The 20,761-nt window shown below is 39.2% G+C and overlaps 1 protein-coding gene across 13 annotated transcripts in view; it reads right to left on the reverse strand.

Annotated features, from left to right (window-relative positions):
• Positions 1-20,761, reverse strand: part of SVIL (supervillin) — a 142,411-nt gene that overhangs the window by 86,965 nt on the left and 34,685 nt on the right. The window lies entirely within an intron of this gene.

Genomic DNA, 20,761 nt, shown 5'->3' on the forward strand with positions numbered 1-20,761 from the left:
GCTCACAATATGCAGTAAAAAAACAAAATCCCTTCCAAGGAGATACAGAGCACTAGAATGCTGTTTAATGAAGGCTGAGCAGAACTAGAGGATTTCTCCTAGAGAGGCCACTATATAGGGATTTCACTTGGAAAGCACAATTTCATTTTTATAGTCAAATTCTCACTTTCTTCCCTCAAGGGTGTGTGTGAAAGTATTCTATTAAACAGTTTGGCATATGTAAGTTCTCAACTAGTTGCTTTTTTGGGAGCTTTTTGTTTGCCAAAAATTATCTTTATTTCTTACAAGTCATTATGAGGAACAGTGTGAGAGCATTTAGTTTCTGATATTTCAAGGGTCTGAGCATGTGTAAAAACTATCTGCAGAGACTCTGGATTTTACAAAGCATTCACAGTAAAAAACAACAACCAATCAACCAACCTTTTTACCAAGAATTTTCATCTATTAACTGTAAGAAAATCTGTTAGAATAAACACACAACTCTTCATTGAAAGAGTCTTATTCACCTATCCTATCTTTTTGTCCTGTATCCAGGAAGCAAAGAAAAGCAAAAGGTAGGCAGCTTGGTAAGTAATCTTGAAAAATGACTTCCAAACAGAAAGGCCCGGAAGAGAAAGGTGGAGACTAAGGGATGCCAAGGTGCATCAGTACCAGGAATGCCAGAAATCTACATCAGTGTAGGTGACTGTCTTGTTTTATTTAAGAAGTCCAGCAGTTGTTTCTCTGTGTTAGTGATAAACTATTTTTATCTCCCCTTTCTGCCCCCCAATAAAGAAACCTTACAGTTTATTTGTTTCCTTATCCAAAGGCTTAACAGTTTCCCGTTCATAGACAATTTTTTTCTTACTATTTTAGACTGTGAAGAAAATAAACAAGTAGAGACTTTAGAGACTGCAGACTTTAGAGACTGCAGCAGGACTTTGACCTCCTTTTAGTTACACTTATTAAGAGGGAGGGTTTGGAAAATAAGATGATAAGAAGAACTCGTAACAGATTTTGGGTCCAAATATGTTAGAATAATATATAGTTATACCCATCTCCACCTACTGGAATTGCTATAAATCCCTTTATTTCCCCTCCCCATTTTTAATCCCATCAAGTGTTATGTCAGTTAATTCTTTCTCTTTCCAAGCACTGGTAGTATTAATGCCTCAGGACTGAGTCCTATAAATACTCTTATTCCAACATTATAGAGCATGCTGTTTAGCTGTACCAAAAAAAATATGCTACTTATACAATGCACAGCCAACATACAAACAAAGCTCGTACCTGTTAGAACTGAGCCACCACACTCCATTGGGCTCCAGTTAGATTACAGTGTTTCTATAACTTGTTCCACATCAAAAATTACTTGAATGCCTAGTGCTGCTACTTCTTTCTGGTTAAATATCAACTCAATACATTAGTATCAGCTTCTAACACTAGCTTCCCTGTGAGCTTGCTACACAGAGGCCATACTCAAGCCATTCAATACCTCAAGAACAGTCTTAGGGTGACTTGGTGTCCAGCTTTGGTTTTCAGGAAATATCTTGAGACCTGTAAAACAGATTACTAAAGCAATGGTACTACTACAGAGGTAGTGGTGGCAGGCATTCACAACTAATCACAGGTAATTTCTTGAAAAATTTGAGAGCAAACCACAAAAACCTTGGCTCTGTGCTAGCACCACATGAAAGGGACATTTTAACATACCTTGATGTTTCAAGTTTCTGTGAAACTGCCTTCAAAGAAGCAAAGACACATATGCCATATCCCACAATATCAAGGATCACAGAAGATACCGCAGTCCGTCCCTCTGTATATCCTACTTGCTGTTAAACTGCTCCCAATACACAACAACTTCTTTTTCAATTTGTTAGTTCAGCAAGTTGAAGGAAGCTGTCTTCTGGCAGAGAATGACAGATGCTAGCATAGCTACACCCCTTCCCTGGGAAGTTATTTATCTAAATTAGATTAAGCTTTTCTGACCTCTTCCACCTACCCAGACCTTGGGTTAAATGCAAGGGTTACCTATCCAGCCCCTGCAGTACTAACAGGACACAGCTGAGTAAACAGCTCTGCCCTCTTAACATACAGCAGTTGGACTCAGAAAAAGAGAACAGGCAGGTTCCTGGGCCTCCTGACATGTCTCAAACAGCATCAATCGTTTTGAGCATTATAATTGATACTGAAAGTTAGTTTTGCATGATAAAGCTAGATACCATAACTTTAAAAGCAACTGTTACTATATACAGAGGTTAATTTAGGGGGCATTTGTATGGAAAGCCTTAAAAGAGAACTAAGAAGTCAGATTAGCAAATCAGAAGATAATGACTTCTACTTTAACATGTTTAACCTGACATTGCTTTAACTACAATATTAATCACTTTCAGGTACAGCACTACAGAAAAACAGTTAAAAGCTTTAGAAAAAGAGCACCAAATAGTCTTCCTCTGCTCTCCACAGTGTACAGTCCAACATATACTGACACTGCATCATCAGATGTGTATTGAAACCATGCTGATAAAACATCCTAATTCAAAATTTAAAACCAGCACATTGCCAACTCTGTTAGCAGCACAAGTAAAGAACCTGTCATTCTGCAGAGCCTTGAAACTGTTTTTTTTAAACATTTCAACTCTGAATTTGGCTTCTGCTTGAGGAAAATAATAGATTAAAAAAACCCACAAGCATTCAGGGCTTGTTAGAATGGATTTGATCTGACTTTTGCAAGTAAATACTCTGTGCTTTTTACCAAAAAAACCCCAACCAACCAACAATAAAGGGCGGTATTTCCTTTCTGCCATTACCTTTACAACTATAAACTGACTACTAGGTAACTCCTTAAGTTAGCAGTGTAGGCTAAGGATGGAAACTAGTTGACAAAGAATGCCTGAAACCAGATTTGCCTGATCAAGTTCCTTTAGATAAACTCAACTCTGTCTCCAAATGACTGATCTTGCAATCCTGATTCTGAAGTAAACTTACAAAAATAAAACCTTCCAAAGACAAGACAAAGAACTAAAATTTCTTAATTCCCCTAGATACTGAGTACAGCCCTGGGGTCATCAGGTACTGGTTTTATAGCCTTGCCCTGATTAAGAGGCTGTAAATTCCTTATTTCTTTCTCTAGTGAAACAATTATCTTCTCAGCCTCCTCCCTCCACTGAAGGAGTATCATACCAGCAAGCTCTTCCTTGACAGTTCAATGCATGTCTGATTAAACCAAGTGGTTTTTTATAACTTCTGTTTAACCTTGAAATCTGCTTCTATTTCAGACCTGATGAAGTGCTGGTGTGCCTGCAAGCTTGTCTCATTCCCCCCCCCACCAGCTGGTCTAATAAATTACCTCTTCCTAACAACCTCATGTTAGCTGTGTCCTTAGATCATACACAGCAAAACACTGTTATGGTGCTTCAAACTTGTATTAAACCCTGATAATGAGTACTTCTGGCTTAAGAACTAATAATAATCAAAGTCACCCAAACTACTACCTTGCATTATATAAAGGTCGCTGCTCAACTTCTCCACTCATCACACAGATGAGAGTTAGTTAATATGCAGGGAAAAGGCTCATTTATTAAATACCTTCCAGGAACATGGGCATTTTCTGTTTAAACTGCTCGAAATGTAAATAAATATATTGATCGAACATTTTTTTATAAGTTTGAGGTGACTTGTCTGGTGTTTAGGTTCCTAAACTTTGTGCTACAGAGCATAACTGTAAAACAACCGGTTCTCATGACTTAAATTTAAAAGCAACCTTTTCACTTCATTTGAGAAAGGGAAGGGGGTGGCGGGGAAGGCAGTTTGTTGCAGATAGATCACCTCTTTTCAATACATGAGTGAAAAGTCCTTTTTTATTTTTTCCAAGGTCTGGCAGTTGGAGGCTTAACTCCCCTTTCAGACGTGCCTTTATTTGGAAACAATGCAGGAGCAAGCAGGGCAGGGCTTTTTCATAAATGCTGCCTGGCCACATGCAAACTAACAACAATCAGCAAAATGAGTGGCAGCTCTGCACAATCAATACAGCCATATGCTCCTGTAACTGTCCCTGTAAAAAAAAAAACAAAACCAAACACAAATCACCAACCCAAATGTGTAGGTTACAGTTTAAAAAAAGCAAGCAAACAAAAAAAAAAACCCAAACAAAACCAACCAAAACCAACCCTTTGTAATTGCTTATTAATCATTAAAGGAAAGAAGAGAATTCTTATCTCTGCTTTTAGGCACAGACCAGAGCTCCACATAAATCCTGCAAAGCTTGAAGCTTGCACAACTATACTCTTTAGGACACTTATTACCTGTATCACAGTGCTATCTTCAGGACTGCAGCGTATTTGCTCTTAAGAGCAAGCTCTAGATAAGAGGGCACTGCCTCATGAAAGGCACAGGCAGCGCTAGCGCTGGTTGTGAATGAGAGTGGGACAGGAAGCTAACTGAAGTGCTGACAAACAACTGGACATGAAGTTTCAAACTGGGCACCATCAGTGTACTAAAATGCAGGAATAAGATGCAGCTCACACACCGGCATTAGCGCTTGTCTGTTCACTGCAATACCTGCAAGATGGCTCCTTGAGATCACATCCCCCTTCCTCTCACAGACAGGGAGAAGAGACTATTTTTACACAGCCACTGACCAGCCCACTTTGACAAAAATAAACGGAACTAAAACTTCAGGCCAGCTATCTTCCTGAAAATCCCATCTCCTAGGAGTCTCAGGAACATTAGTGGCAGAGGAAACCTAGTGAGGATACCCCAGGAATTTGAAGTTATAACCTCACCTCAAATGCAATGTGAGGATCTATTTGAATTTTTTTCCTCCACCCCGCTTTCTCTCACACCAAGGAATGCTCTCAGCTAGGAAAGTCACCATATCTTCAGCAATTTTTCTTTTCTTTTTCTTTTCCTTTTTCTTTTTTTTTTTTTTTTTTTTTTGGTGGGGGGAAGACTCTATCAAGTTCCATTCAAGTTTTCTTCCTCACCTTCCTCTTCTTGGGTATTGCACCAAGGTCAAATAGAGGAACCATACAAAAAGGCATTACAGCAAAACAGAAAGAGGAGGTATCCATTTAAAGGTACTTTCATCTTCCTTTGAAAAAGAACTTTTGTTCCAGAAGTTAAAATTCACATTCTGCACAATCTTTAGCTTGGATTATTCCCTATGCTCACTCCTGGAGCACTGGGTCAGTGCTGTTAAACTGAGGAACAAAAGTCCACTTCATTGCAGATGCCTAGCACTGGTCCTTGGTGGACCATCACCACCAACCCAGACTTCACTTCCAACCTGTCTAGACCACAGTGTTCATGGAAGCACCCGACTTCGATGACAGAATCATTTACATTCATCTTCTGATGGATGGTTGATTATGTCAGTCCTTAGGCGAGTGGATACTGCTCATCCTGGGAGAGTAGGCAAAGAATCTCTCGAACCAGACATGGTCTGCATCTGCATGAAAATGCCGATTCCCATCTAGAAAGTCTGAACAATTTAGACAAGAAAACCAAGTACAATAGCAACATAACAATGAGGCAACTATGGGAGAAAGAAGGGGAAATACCTACTAAAAAACTTAATTTGCTAAGGAAAAGCCTGGACTTCAAACAAACAATGCTCTTCTTCCCAGAGGACAGACCTGTGATGAAGGTTTGGCATCTGTTCAGTTCTTCCTTGGTGGCCAGTAGCCTTGCTATCAAGCTACATTCAAAAGGCTCTCATTCAGAACAGTCTTGGACTTTGTTTTTTATCATGAAACGCATCTTGCAAATGTGTGTGGGGTTTTCACTGCCAGATCTCATGTAGAGAGGCCACACAGTTAAAGCACCTTTGGTAAGCTTAAAGTTAGAAGAGGTAGGTGGGGAAAAGACAGTTTCTGTGGCACAAGTCCCTTTGCAGTAAAAGGACTCAAGACTGAGCAATAAGTGTGGAAGAATTAATGATTACTTAATCATGGAAACTGCAAGATTAGGTAAGCGATAAATATGCTTTCCTCTCAGAGGACTCTGAAGGCCTCTGTCAAAAAGGCAGCCTGTGTTTCACACCCAAAAGCAGATACTACCTCCTCAGTTACCATGCAACAAGGGCTGCTAAAGTTTGAAGTTAATAAGGGATTTTCACTCCCTCAGAACTGTAGCACATCTCACTAGACATTAGAGATTTCCTGTTGCGCTCCCTCAGCTGGTGAGAGCTCTTGGAAGAATTATTTCTCATAAAGTATATTTAAAAATTTAAGACTTCTTGCATTATTATGGTCACATACCAACTCTTTTAGACTTACTGACTGCTGAAGACTTGCCTCTTAAGAAGATTTCAATTTCAAAACAAGTTGGAATGATTTTCTAAATCCTCCCAAACCACAAGATCCTATTTAGCATGTTTTGAGATTCACAGTTGTTTTCAGGCTTTTTCCTGGGATTTAAGAACTGCTTCATCTATATTTACAGAGTTTACTGTTCCTTGTTCTGGCAAAATAAAGGGGGTGATCAGCTGTTCCAGTTCCTTGACCAAAAGGTTTGGTTTAGGTTTTAACATCACACCACATCTAAAAAAAATGCCAAGTATTATTTTGTTCCTCTTCCTCCTATGGGTTACGCTGTTAAAAGGGTCCTGTGTTACAGATCTTGATTCAAGAAACACAGTAACATGTCCTTCCTTTTCACCCTTTCTGTTTAGGAAAGGAGGTACGTATTATTTGAAGTGGAACAGTAACATTACTTTCAGTAAGGTTCTAAAATTTAGGACCTTTTAACTACCCTGATTCCAGTGTAACTAGAATCCTATTCAGCGCCTTTGCCCATTGTACTACTACAAGGACATGTATGAGGGATTTGCTTTGGCATTTCTTCTAAATTTTCAATCAATACTGTGGAAAAAATGCAATAGGAAAAGTAAGAGTACACTGAGCATCAACAAAAGTTAGAGATTTTTCAATTTGTTTCTGCCAAGTGGGACTATAACTGTGACCTCTGTAGCTCTTTCCAACCTCTCAGTAATTCTGAAAACATTATAAAATACAGCTATCCTAAAAATCAGGAATCAGATTTTTTTCATAACTCTTTTGAGAGTGTCTTAAAACAAAGCAACAATCCTTAAAACTGATTGCTGCCTTGAGTAAGTAAAGTTACTGTGGCATTAGTATCCCCCATAATAAGTCTAGTGAATGCTACAGACTGCATTTAAAAACTGGCAATCTTCGAGAGAGCCACCACATGCTTCCCAGCCCAGCAAGGCACTTCATGTCAAGCAAGCGAGCCACAAACTGTGACCAGCTCCATTGCAGAAACAAGCAGAAACGATCAGCAACTCAGCTACTTGAAGATGATTTATTCCCACAGTAGCCAGATGTAAGTAATTCCTCTGCTCTACACTGGTAGACTTTCAGTTCAGGGAACATATTAGGAGATTCAGAACCTACATCCAATGCTGTGGCTCCCTCTGATTGTTTTATTGTGTAAAAACTGTTCTGAGAGCGTGTTCAACCTAGTTAGCCAAGAATTTTACCATCTCTGTAATTAACTCTGGAGTCTGACATCACCACCCCTCAAGGTTCTCTTAAAATTTTAATAGCCTGGTTTATGAATATTCATTTACTAGCATTACACTTCCAGGGATTTATGAAAACCCAATGCCATGTCAGTTCCTAAAGAGGTTCCATTATTCCTGCTGCTTCCTTAGCATATTTATTACAAGCCAATTTTATGCTGTCAGAAAGTGCATCAGGTCTGCAGTTAGTCCAGCCATCTAGGTCATTTCACAGAGATTAACAGACACAGCAGACATCCGAGTACTCCTGCTAAGGATACCTATTAATCCCTCCACTGGACGTGATGCTTCTTCACATCGCTCATCGGTTCTAGGCTATAATGCCTATTTCTCCCTTATCTCCTCCTGTTTCTCTCCTCCTACATGCCACTGCAATTACAAGCCAAGCACGCAACAACCAGCCCTTCAAAGGCTGCTCCTATGTGAGAGAACAGTTGCCCAGACCACAAGGGGTTTATGAGATGTGTACGGACAACTATTTCATGCAGTCAGCTTGCTTCAGCAAGTGCTACAAGTCAGATGAAACTGGCACACTGCAACAGCTAAATAAAGTTTGTGACACATTATTCCATTACCAAGAGGCATAAACAGTTCTGTACCAAAATGCAGTTTGTTTGACAGATGTGTATTTTTTTCAGAACTGTGACAGTGCTGCAGTTTTAAAACACTGGCTTGGACATTACTGTATTTCACAGACGTGTGACCTAACCATCCCCAGATGTAAAGCATCTCCAGTTCTGAAAGGAGAGCTCTACAGGAGTTCATAGTGCAGGCAGATCAGAAGTTCCTATGAACTTGAATAGGGCAACAAATGTTTAGGCCACAGTTTGTAAGGCACGTGAAATTTATTTAAGGCTACATTAAATGTATTAAGCCATGTGTATTTTTGGTTAGTTATTTAGAGCTTCCTCCTAATATTCATGCAAACTAGAAAGCAAAACTAGAAAGCCAAATAGTATTATCTACTCCTTGGCTATGCCTCTCCTTTGTCGAGAAAGAGACAGCTCAAGAAAGCTCAGAACTAATTTTGTTTTTTCCTAACAAAATGAATTTAAATAGATCTTCCTGAAGGCACAGTCAAACCTTACGCTCAGAACAAATGATGCAATTATTTTCCCCTCACCATCACCACTTCAGAACAAACATGGTAAGAGGGTTGATCTGTCATAAACGAGCATTCAAAGTTTCTGCTTTCTTTTAATCCGAATATTTACAAAGCAATGAAAAGCTCTCAGTTTGGAAGAGTCATTTCCAACAGTACCATTTGGCAAATGCAATATTTAAAGGTATCTCCAAATGGAACTTGCAGACTACTCAAAGTTAGCAGGAGAAAAGGAGGAGAGAAATGCAGATAAAGAATAACTTAAGTAATAAAATAAATAAATAAATAAATAAATAAATAAATGAGTATAATCCTTGAAGGGAAAGGGATGGGAAATTAAAGACCAGTAACTCAGACAGTAAAGAAAGGTCAGAAGTCCTGAAAGATGTAATCATGATCCTGTTTTAAAAAGGGAAAGGCTAAAATTGTGACTGATACAATGGCCTATCGGCTAGTCCAGAAAATCTGAAGTACCATAAATAAAATGGCTTCACGGAACATTATCACTTGCGATTTTTCTCTTGATGCTTCCTCTAGCTCCCAGGCCACTGCTTTGCCCAGAGACTGGTGTTTGGGAATAGAATTGTAAATACTTACCAAAACCTGGTGAAAAGCTTTGCACTGCAGGCAGTCCTGGACACCACTCAGGGTACAGCAGGCACAGCACAACTGTGGTTAAATTACAGTATTTTTGGTTTGCTTCTGTAAAGAAACCTGACTTTTTGGCCTTCTTTTTTCTTTCCCAGCCTTCTTTGGGGACGGAATAATTTATGCCATGCCTTCAGAACACAAAGACCTATTGTCAAAGTCACAAGCTGCCTGTTTGCCCTAACAGGGATAGATCCTTTGTGGTAGAGGTGGAAGGGGGACCTTTCACTTGTAAGAGATCTCCTTTAGAAGCAGAATGGGGGTTTTGTTGTTGTTGTTATTATGACTGTTGTTATTATTATTGCTGTTGTTGTTTTTGTTATTATTATTAAAAAACACAGAAGGTTAAAATAATTTACTTCAAGAACCCTGAGCTAAAAGCTTGATTTTTAAGAGGGGGGGAAAATCCCAAACCAAGTCTGCCCTGCAGAACTCTATTCCCACCCAAACACCGTTTCTTTTTTTCTTTTTTTCTGGTGGCCTGCGAAAAAACCAGGTCTAAGTAGCTGTCAACCCTTAAAGCTAAACAGCTACAACACTTGGCAGGTGGCTGTAGGAAGGACTTACAGCTACAAGGAAAACCATGATGGGCTGGGATAAAGCTGAATGCCCAATATTTTTTTTAGCACCCAATACCCTCATAGGCTATACAGCCAGGTTGGTCAGGGTCCTGAATTATGTAAATATTTCCAAACATTTAGAGCTTGTCTGTCTTGCTAGACCACCTGCAGGGAGTACAGCTTGATGGCCATGGGAACAGTACCACCAACTACACTGTTTTTTACTGTACTCTCCTGAATACACTTAACCCCCTCAGTGAACTCAGTGACAAAATTACTTCTCTGTGTCAGGAAGATTAACACATGTCTGCCCAGTCAGTGCTGCAGTAAAGCATCCCTTTGCAAGCAGAAGGGCACATCTCAGCTCCGTTGGCTTTCATGGTTAGGTTCCAGCCCACCAGTCTTAGAATATGCAAGGGCCACACTTCAGTTTTGCCTCTCTGCTAATAGGGAAATAGTGTTCACCACAAAAATTCAGGTTTCTGGAAGCAATGCAGTCACCAGAAAACTACCTGGTAATTCAACTAATTGTCAGATGTCACAAGAGGGAAGTAATCAGAAATGTTAATCAATCTGGAGTTATTTCAACTCAAACCATTTAATTGTTAATAATCTGAAGTCAAGCAGCAGGTTGCATTTCATAGCCATTGAATCAAAGACATGAATATGGAGTAAAATATCCCAAAGTACTGAACGAGGCATTGTCAGGGTACACGACACATAAATGAAGTCATGTTGAGAACGAGTCATTTACGCCTCCTAGGGTGTAATCTCATGATGCAATACTCAGATTAAATCTTAGACTATTATCCCAGCATATCAACCCTGTCTGTTCCCAGCAGAGAGGTGACCTGAAGATCCTGTTTAAACTAGCCCATTTATCCAATCAAGACAGTGAAAACAAAAGCATGAGAGAGCTCCTCTTCTCTAAGTGCTTCCCTTGCTCCTTGAAACCAGCTCTACGTTTCCATCTCAAAGCCTGGTCCCTAATCCTTGATCTCTCTCAATTCCTGCTTTCTCTCCTGTCTCTCTCTCTCTCTGTCTCTCCAAAGTCTTGCACGGGGAGCAAGTGGCCTGCTGTGAAAGGCTACTCCTAACAGCAGGAAGACAAGCCAGGGCCACTAAGCCTAATAGTTCCTGATTTATCTTAAGTGTTTGCTGAGAGGAATGTGTGTGGAGTCACTTTTTTTCCCTGACAATTAACTTCCACAAAGTTGTGTTGTCATGACATTTCCTTGTCTGCATTCAGTCTCGCATCATGACAGGCATTTACAAGTCCCTTATAAAAGTCTACTCAATTACTAGCCCTAGGTTTAAATCAGAAATATTCATCCATTTAATGTTTCACTAGAAACTAACTACTACTGTGCTGGCTTAAATCAAGCTGTAAAGTTCCTGTGATATCAAACATAAGTCTTTCATAGCTGCTCTTCAAAACTACCCTCTAACTTTACTTATACCTATTTTTACTTAAGTCCAAACAACTCAGCACAGGCAGTATATGCAAGCCTTCATGATTCAAAACAATCACTTACTTACATCTCAAATAAAAGGTTCAGAGCTAACTAATTTCAAGTAGGAGACCATTCAGACTTAACTCTCCACAACACTCTTTCAGAAGCATGGCACAGAGGCAAGTAGATAACTGGGCAATTTTAACACTGACTAGAAGAGCGAGCAGTAGGCTTGGTCCAAGAATCAATACAGTGGCTTAAAATAAGAGAGAAATTCTTTTTGGCATAAGGATATTAGCACAACACATCACCCTACCTGCCTTACCATGGTTTGTTTAAGCCTCTAAAACAAGCAGACTGAGGCTACTGTGAACACAGTATGATAGTCCTTGAGTCACAAACATTTAAATGCTGACATTCCACCTGATGTGGTGAAAGCAACAGAAAGCACTGAAGTACCTCACAGTTTATAGGGCCCCCAGGTTTTGTCCCTTCTCCTGCCATCTAAGAGGAGCCATGTTCCTTACTCACCTGTCCTTCATTTTCACTCCCACACTAAGCAGCTCTTTTCAAACCTCAACTCCTCCCATCCCCCCCTAAATCAGCACCTGCACTGGCATAGCCATGGCGAGCAGGACTGGGGAACCCACAGGGCTAGAGAGGAAGGGGAAAAAAGTTCTCAGACTGAGTAGTTCCCTACCTGGGCAGCCACACAGCCAACTGACAGACATGGAGAGAGTGGTTCAGGAGCAAACTGGGAAGGGGGATGAGTGTGAGGGATTCCTAAACTGGTGTTTTAAAGCAAGGTTGTGACTTCCACTATTCCTATCTACCAATCCAAACTGTCAGCTGCCGAAAGCAGTCAGAAAAACAGACTTGGAATCCCTAGTCTTAAACATTTGCAGGGACATGATCTAGTAGGTGTGCTTAGAGTATCTAATTTCGGTGGACAGCAACCATCACTCCTGACAATAGTAGGAAAGAATGTGACCAGCCTCACCAAGTGGTGTCCAAACTGCCTAGGTATTTCCAAAAGAAATGCGGAGACCTCAATTTGAAACTTAGCAGCCTGAAGCAACTTCAAAACAGTCCTAAAAGCCTGTCTACAAGCAAGTGAATAGGAAAGCTGCTCTTGACCCCCCATTGTTTAAAGCAGGGCAGCTATGAAGAACACAGTTTTACTATTTCATGTTTTTTCTGCAATTAGTAATTGCTATAAATCCTCCTAGTTAATGTCTGACACACATTACTAGCTCAGAGAACAAAATGTTGGACTGAAGCGTATTGATGCTATGTTTTTTCCATTGACTTAACCATTACAAATCCTTATAGCTACATAGTCCAAATATACATAGTCCAAATAGCCAGAAACACGATTAGCACTGGAAAATCCAAGCCTTTATGGCGCTGAGTAAATGCCAAGATGGATCATTTTTCCTGTGCCCACCTAAACAGAACCCTTACATAAAAAGGGTTGTGACTTCATCTAACTGACCAGCAAAGGCTTCCAGCTTCTGGTCAGAAGAGAAATGCTAATGATTTGCATGTATGGGGGCTTTTTTAACATCACAGCTTGAAGTCACCAAAGTTCCTCTAAGCTGAACAGGTCTCTTATCTGTCACAATATGCTACACATGAGTACACGATCCTCAGATCTATTCTTTGGAGCTCTGAGATACTTCAAGACAACCAATTCTTTGCTACTCTTTCAAAAAAAATAACCTAACCAGGTTTTCTAGAGCTTAAATATTCCATTTTCATCTCTGTGAGATCTTTGGCTGGACAGGTCACATCAAATACACGTGGCGATCGGTAGCTAGATGAAGACTTAGTGTAGTTTTCTACATGCCAATTCTTCTCACACCAGCACTGTTAGCCTGCCTGGCTCTTCAGTATTGTGACTCACATCTGCTGAAAGTGGCATTATGTTCACTTAGTCTATTTTCCCTTTACAGAGATATGTATATGTACATATGTATCCTTAAGACTGCCTGATCCATACTCCTCCAAAATCCTTGGGAGATGTCAAGAGTAGATTCACATGGCATTTCATAAAATTAAATGATCTTACCTGTGTCAGTATGTGTGGTTAGTTCAGTTGGCCTTGATTTGAATAAGCCAAAAGACCCTTATCCTTTCTAGAAATTTCAACAAGGAAAAAAATATCAAAGTTGTCCATACACCAAATACACATAAATTTTGCAAACAGAATACACTTCTTCCAGAGCTGTTCTGATTTACTAGTGTTTCAGGTACAAAATAACTGTAACCATTTGAAGCACAATTCCTGATGATTGCTATATAAGCAGAACTGATCACCAAACAAATGGTTTTGTTCATTCTCAGTACAACTGGTTATGGCTGACTGAAATGGCAATGTTCTTGATATCTTGCAGAGATACATAAACATTTTTCTGTTAATTGCTTAGTTCAGTTTTAAACAGCTGAGTGGCACGACTCATCCTGCCCCAAATACTAACAAAACAATTGTTAAAACATCTGCAACTCCAATACTTGCACATATAAACTGACAGATGCATTTTGACAATATCAAAATTGCATCTGCCACAATTATATTTGTTGCATACCTTTAGGTATCTGTGTACTGACAATTAGAATATTTTAGTAAGTAGAGCTCTATAACCAAAACTTATTCTGTGCTGTTTTATAAAGTATAGGGTTTTCTACTAATTTTTCCCCAGTGATTATTTTGTAAGAAATGGAAGTAAGAAAACATGAGAAACCTCAACTTGAGAATTTGGTTATTGAAACCTGTAATGCAGCCTTTAAAGATTTGAGTTATAAAATGAAGTTTCCCATTCTGAAACACAACCTTCAGCTATGAACATAAAGACTCCTTCCTTGCAAAGCCAACCCTTACTATCCTATCAGCATGAAAGGATGGATGTTGAGCTGTTTTCAAAGTCAGCTTGTGCAATTCACACAGGTTTCACTGAGTGCAACTCAGGGAGTTGATGTATGTTTTTTGTTAGAAGTAGTTTTAGTATAAACTAACTCTAGTTAGGGTTAAGGCATGCAGTAAACTTTATTTCCCTCAACTTCAAAAGTTTATCAAGTTGCCCTGAAATATCAGCGCTTAATCTTTGAGTCTGTGTTCTATGCTCTGGATGGTTTGACAACAATAAGAAACACATCATTCAAGATTAGCTTTATTCACTGCAAAAAATAGCTACTTGTCTTCACAATGAAGATGAACAAAATGCGAAATGCAGTGCTTCTGGAGCTACAACTGCCTCAGTTGTTCAGCTCCAGCTGCCTGTGTTAACAAATCAGGTAACTTTTTTTTATTGGAAACTGAAGGCAGGCAGGTGTTACAATGACTGACACCAAAGCCAAGAAAACCCAGGTCTCAACTCCCAGACCTAATTTGTGGTTACAGGGTTAGCATTACCAACCCTTAGTCACCTCTGGAGAGCCAACAGCTGCCTGAAACACTGCTTCCAGTAGGCTCTTACTTTGTGTTTGGGGCCAGTTGGCACTTAATGGAAATCGACATTGAAATACTGTCCAGTTTTCACACTAATAATAACATTTGGGGCAATTATTTTCTAAGAGGTAAAGAGTTATTCTAGCTGTCTCTGAGGCTTAACTGGGCTTCTTGTCTGAAAGGGCAAGATTGAAAATTTCACATGTGAAGCACATACGATTTACATATTCCCTAGATCATTTGGTGCAACTGTTTTGAAAGAGTAATCCACACTCCTCACTCCTTTCACAGCAAGCTAATAGGAGACGGTGCTAGCTTTGTTTTATTTTACGGAATAGACAATAATTTTGTTTAAGGCTGATATGATGAAGCAAGAATGACATCCTGCAGGTCTTTGCTGACTGCCAAGAGTTTTACAGGTATAAGGAACATAAGGAACACAAGGAACACATTTGGCAGTCATTAACTCCATGGAAGTATGATTAACTTCTCACAGTACTTCAGCATGCAATCTCTCAACTAACACCTGAACGGAGTTCCTTTGTAACAGACCACTAGCAACAGCATGGCAGCTTTTGGTGTCAAACGGCTCAGTTCTGTCAGGAAATTACACACTTCCTGCATAACTGTTTGATGGAGCCTCAAGTTGTTTTGGAAACATTATCTGGCCTTAGTTATTGTGACACATTGATGCTTCATGTCCAAGTTCATCATGATGCTTTTTTATATATCTGAAGAGAGACATGCCATTATTTTAATCCGGGTCTTTGAAATCTGACTTCACAGATTATATTTTTTTAACTCTGAAAACTGGCATCATAAGAGCAAAGACAAACTACCCATCAACTAAATCCAAATAAATCAGCAAAGACTTAATGCATAATTGCTGTACTCTCTCTACTGAAAGACTACCTTCAACACACCACCACTTGAGTAAGTGACATCAGAAGCATTTTTATCACCAGTTACCCAATGCATTCTTATCTGCTTAAGGCAGATACCAAACAGGACTTTTTTTTTTTTCTCATTCAAAATCACAACCTTCCTATGTGTCTGTTAACTCTATAGGGTCTGGTTGGGAAAGTACCAAAACCACTGAGTTAATGAGAACATTGTGTACACTATTCCCTTCCATTATGCCAAATAGAGGCTTCTCTTTGGAGAAATGGAAGCCTATGCACTCAGCAAGAAAACACCCTGTTACTGCAAACCATTCCCAAGTTTTTGCCTCTTTAAAACTGTAGTGAAATTGCCGTGCAAAACAGCCAACACATTGTGGAAAAAACATGAACTCAAACAATGACAATTCAAACTAAATAAGCTTCTGCAATTTTTACCTATGTTCATCACATTAAAGGCTTCACAGACAAGAGCCAATCATGTGCATGTGTTCTAAGGAAGGGAAATGATAATGCTGCATTTAAAAAAAAGCAAAACTACAAACCATAAATTCTACACGTTATTAAGAATGTTTTGCATAAACAAATGTACTAAGACTATATAAAGCTTTCAAACCGCTTAATCAACATAAATCTAAACAAGAGAGAAACCTTGGCTCATAACGTTTTACAATGTATGTAGGATAACGCACATACCCTTTCCACACAGAAAACTGGCAAAAGATTCCTCTGACCTGTCTGGAAATGTCTTGGTCACAAGTGGCTCAACTCTACCACCTCCGAGTCTACCTTGACTTGCTGTGAAGAAGGAACATGTACTACCATTTCACTTTCCCTCACGTAGATAGTTTTGGGGAGCTCTGTGTACAGTTACAGCATAATCTCTCTCCTCTGTATAAAATGTGAAAATGGCATAGCTAGATTAATACTCCTTGCCCGTCCCCACTACCTTTACCCTATATAAACTATTAAATACAAGCAATTCAGCAAAGAAATGCCAAGTACAAAGCTATAGTCCTTCTGAATAAAGCTCCTAGAAATCTGAAATCCTCCTTCCTACTGGAAGTTTTTGCCAAGAATGTAATTTAGCAATGCAATCAAGACAAAACAGCATTCAAAGAGGTAGAATTCATGCTTACATTGACTCACTAACCCCCAGAGAAGCAAGGAAGAAAGCTTACCAGTTCCAACAAGTTTAAGCATCCGCTGCACAAAGAGGAGTTGGTAGTGTTACTTCTCATTAATGAAAATGTTTCCTGCATCACACCCTTAGTGCATTTAAGCCTGAAACCCAAGTTAAGAGCTCTAACAGTGTCTTCCTGCTCTTGTGCACACTGTGGGGTACCTAAGTTCGACATCTGATGTCTTTGTGGTCTGTTTTAAGGCTCTTAAGTAATTGACATCTTCTAACAGGTTTATAGGAACATAACACAGGCATGTTAGTGGAGCAATTTATGTCAACTTGCTTTTTAAAATGCAAGTAGCAAAGGAAAAAAATAATCAGATCATATAAAAAAGGATGCCTATTAAAAATACTAATTTTACTGGAAGCAATGTAAAAACAGTTTAAAGTCAGGTATCAAACTGAAGTACGCATCTGTTAATCAAAGACAAAAATTAACAGGCTATCTGAAAAAGGATATTGATCGGGCAGTTTCTTCCTAACCTTCACTGCCTCTGCAGGTAGGAGGATTCAATCTTCTATAAAATATGCAGATAGAAATCTAAATGTATATCTAACAAAGTCTGTGTCAGAAAGATTAAATATAGGGGGGTATTTCAATAAAATATTCCTATTTTTAAACTGACAAAGTAGTTTTTAAACAGTAACTCTTCAGATATGTTCCATCTTCTGGTATTCTCTAGGCTAAAACACAGGTTTATATAATTCAGAATTAAAACTCTATATCCATTTGACAGAGAAATACAAATTTATAATCCAAAGGAAATGGCAGATGGCCTTAATTGTTAGTTCCTAACAGGGAAACTGAAAAACAGAAAATTAATTTCCTTGGGAATGACACCATTCTTGTGTTTCTGGAGATTAAAATGCAACACCTGGAATATCCTTGAAGCAAGGAACCTCCTCTTTCCAGCCCCCTGCCCCTTATGCTCCTCTGCTTTAACAGCTGATACTGCTGCAGGAGAGGAAGGTAAAACAGTACCAGTAATTTTCACCTGTTGTGTCCTGGTAATTTGTAAAAATAAGAGAATGGGAAGTTGGAGGAAGCTTTCTCCAGAGCACTCCAAGTCTCAAAATACAACAGTTATCTAATGCAACAGTATTGACATGTTTTTATAGAACTTCTTAAAACACAAGAGAAAACTACTAATGAAAATTTTTGGTTTTATAGAAGTGTTCTGGTACTACTGCCACTAAGGTTAATGGATTAAAACTAAGACATCTCACACAAACAACCAGTGACAGGGCCTTCCATTCATAGCAGAATGAACTCATCCTCTAAGCAAAACCACGAGAATAAAAACACAAAATGCCTTAAGGAAGACTGAATGACTGGCATGCATAGGCTGGAATAAACCCACTCACATTTCAACCTGACAAAGTCACAAAGATTCTCAAACAACTGGCTCGAGCGACTGCATGCAAGCTGTCCGAATGAGGTGCTACTTACTTCAGAATCCAGTAAAAAATCCACTTGTCTGCCTTTACACAAGGGAGGAAAGAAAGTATAGATGCAGCAGAAGGGGTCAAAGTCTTCTCAAAATAGTTACTGATAATGCCTGAAGCTGTCTTTAGCCAGGTATTTAATGATTCTTGTTTTATAGAAGCTTCTCACTTCAGCTAAGATTCCTTTCCAAAGGACTTAACACTCACCCGCTAAGAAAACAGAAAAGTGACTTCACAAAAGTTACCAAATATCAACATGCAAGGCTGGCAAGTACGTGTGCAGTCAAGATGATTCAGATAAGTCAGATAAATTTAGAACAGCGCTTTCCTAAAAGCATGCGTTCACCAAATGCAGTAAATATGCAGGAGCTATATCCAAGAGCTGATTCCAAACATTAGAGCAAAAAATTTATTAGTGAAAATCTCCTTTTAAGAGTTCGCTGCCATCTGAAGGTCTCAGCAATGTTATTCCTTGATATGCCTTTAGTATTTCCATCCATCACTGGATTTATCCACGTAAAAAGCTATAGGCTCTCCAACCTCAGAGGACTAAACCAAATGCAGTGCGGCAACTTCACATAGGACCAACCTTTTATGGTTGGAACAGTACAGCTTTGATACAGCTAATCTACCATAAATAGCTCTTGAAACTCAGAAGGATCAAATCAGCTGTTGCAACAGTCCCAGCCTGTAGCAGCTTCAAATCCAATTATATTGTCAGCTCTATCTTGCAGCTCTCCTTTTTTCTTCCTTCATCCAAAACTTTTTTAGTTCTGCTCCTGTGAGAAACTAAAAGCTGCAAAGACAAATGCAGCCAAATAAAATGCATCTAATAAAAATTTGAAACATAAGCACAAGTATTCTTACAAATACCTTAAGGAACAGATATTTTATTCTGTTAAAAAACAGCTTAAGAATTTGATGCACATTAAAAAAAAATAAAAATCAGTGCTTACTTGTAAAGTAAATATACAATTTGAAATAAGCAAACAGTTCCAAGAACAGTAAGCTCAGCTTTAAAAGATAGGTGAAACTAAGCAGATAAACTTCACAGAGCACTATCTGTGTCCCAGATTAAGGCATAAGGCACTGAATTGCTTGTCTATTTTTTCTGTAACTTAAATACTCTTGAGAAGTACTAGAACTCATGTATCCTTGACTTACAATGTCTCCTCTCAGGCAGTTAAAACCATTTTCCTGCTAAGAAGCTGAGAACTATAATTTAAGAATTCATAAGGAACTGGGAGCTTCCAGAATGTATGTTTATTAAACATACAAGTCAATATAACTCTGAAAATTACCACTAGGACTACTAGAGTGCAGTAATTCCTTGCAGTGACACTGTTCTGGAAAAAGACATAGGTTTGGAAACACAGGTGAGTAGCATTATGTTTATGGCTCATCTCAGTGCAAAGAAACGGCATACAATGCAAGTACAGAAGTATACGCAAATAAAAGATTTTTTTAAGCCATAAATTATTACCATCCAGCCTTTCCAACACAAAAAGTTCAGTTACTCCAGTGCAGTACAAGGACTCTGGTACTTCAAAGGGGAAGAAGTGTCTTGAGGGCAAAGCCTGGATCCGTATCTCCTGCAAGCACGTAAATCCTGAACATTGCCAAGGCATACTCCTATAATACCGGGCATAACATCTACCATCTAGGCATCGGTCCTTGTACAAGTAGGGGGAGAAGGGGATTGCTAATTGCAAACTGCTTTAAGAAGGGCCTGAAATTTGGCTCCTCTAGAAGCTATTCCGATGAAAGGGACAAATACAAAACCCATTCTCTTCCACCTCATGGAAAGTTGTCAGCCATATGCCATCCTACTCCTCCCTGATATTGTGTTAAATTTTATCATCTCAGTTAAAGGGCCTGGGTTTTAACTGATTTGCAAAGCATGTAACATACCTTGAACACAAAAAGAGTCACTGATTCCAATCTTGCCTACAAATGATGACAAAGCAAGTTCAATTAAGTGTGGGTGGGTTAAATGAAACAGTTTGCTATCTCCTCTAAATTGAGCATCATGAACCTAGCTGGGTCACCTTCTGGAAGTCTCAAAAAAGTCAAAGAACTGAAGAAGGCACAGAGTTTTCCCTTTAGGCCCTAGCAAATGCCCAACCAAATCAATTCAGATACACAGGGGACAGTGCCTTTCCATTAGCGTGGAGTAAACTGAGCATGTGACAAGTAGATAAAACAGACCAGCAAGATCTGCCTGAGTAAGTTTAGCACTTTGAAGGCAGCTTGTAGAACTTGTTACATTATGCTTCTGTGGTGAAAAAAAAGTAGCTGAACCAACTGCTGACAAAAGTTCAACAGAGCTCTTAAAAATGCAGTAGGCATGCTTGCAACTGGTAAGAGAAAAAGCAGCCGTGAGCATGCTGCCAGAGCACAACCACTGGTGCTTTATGCCCTATCCATAACCATTTCAAATCCAAGGTCTTTTATTACTGTGGAATTTGAAGGATGCGAGTTATGACATAGAAACACACT

The sequence above is a fragment of the Falco cherrug genome, chromosome 4, assembly GCF_023634085.1.
Source record: "Falco cherrug isolate bFalChe1 chromosome 4, bFalChe1.pri, whole genome shotgun sequence".
NCBI classification, from domain to species: Eukaryota; Metazoa; Chordata; class Aves; order Falconiformes; family Falconidae; genus Falco; species Falco cherrug.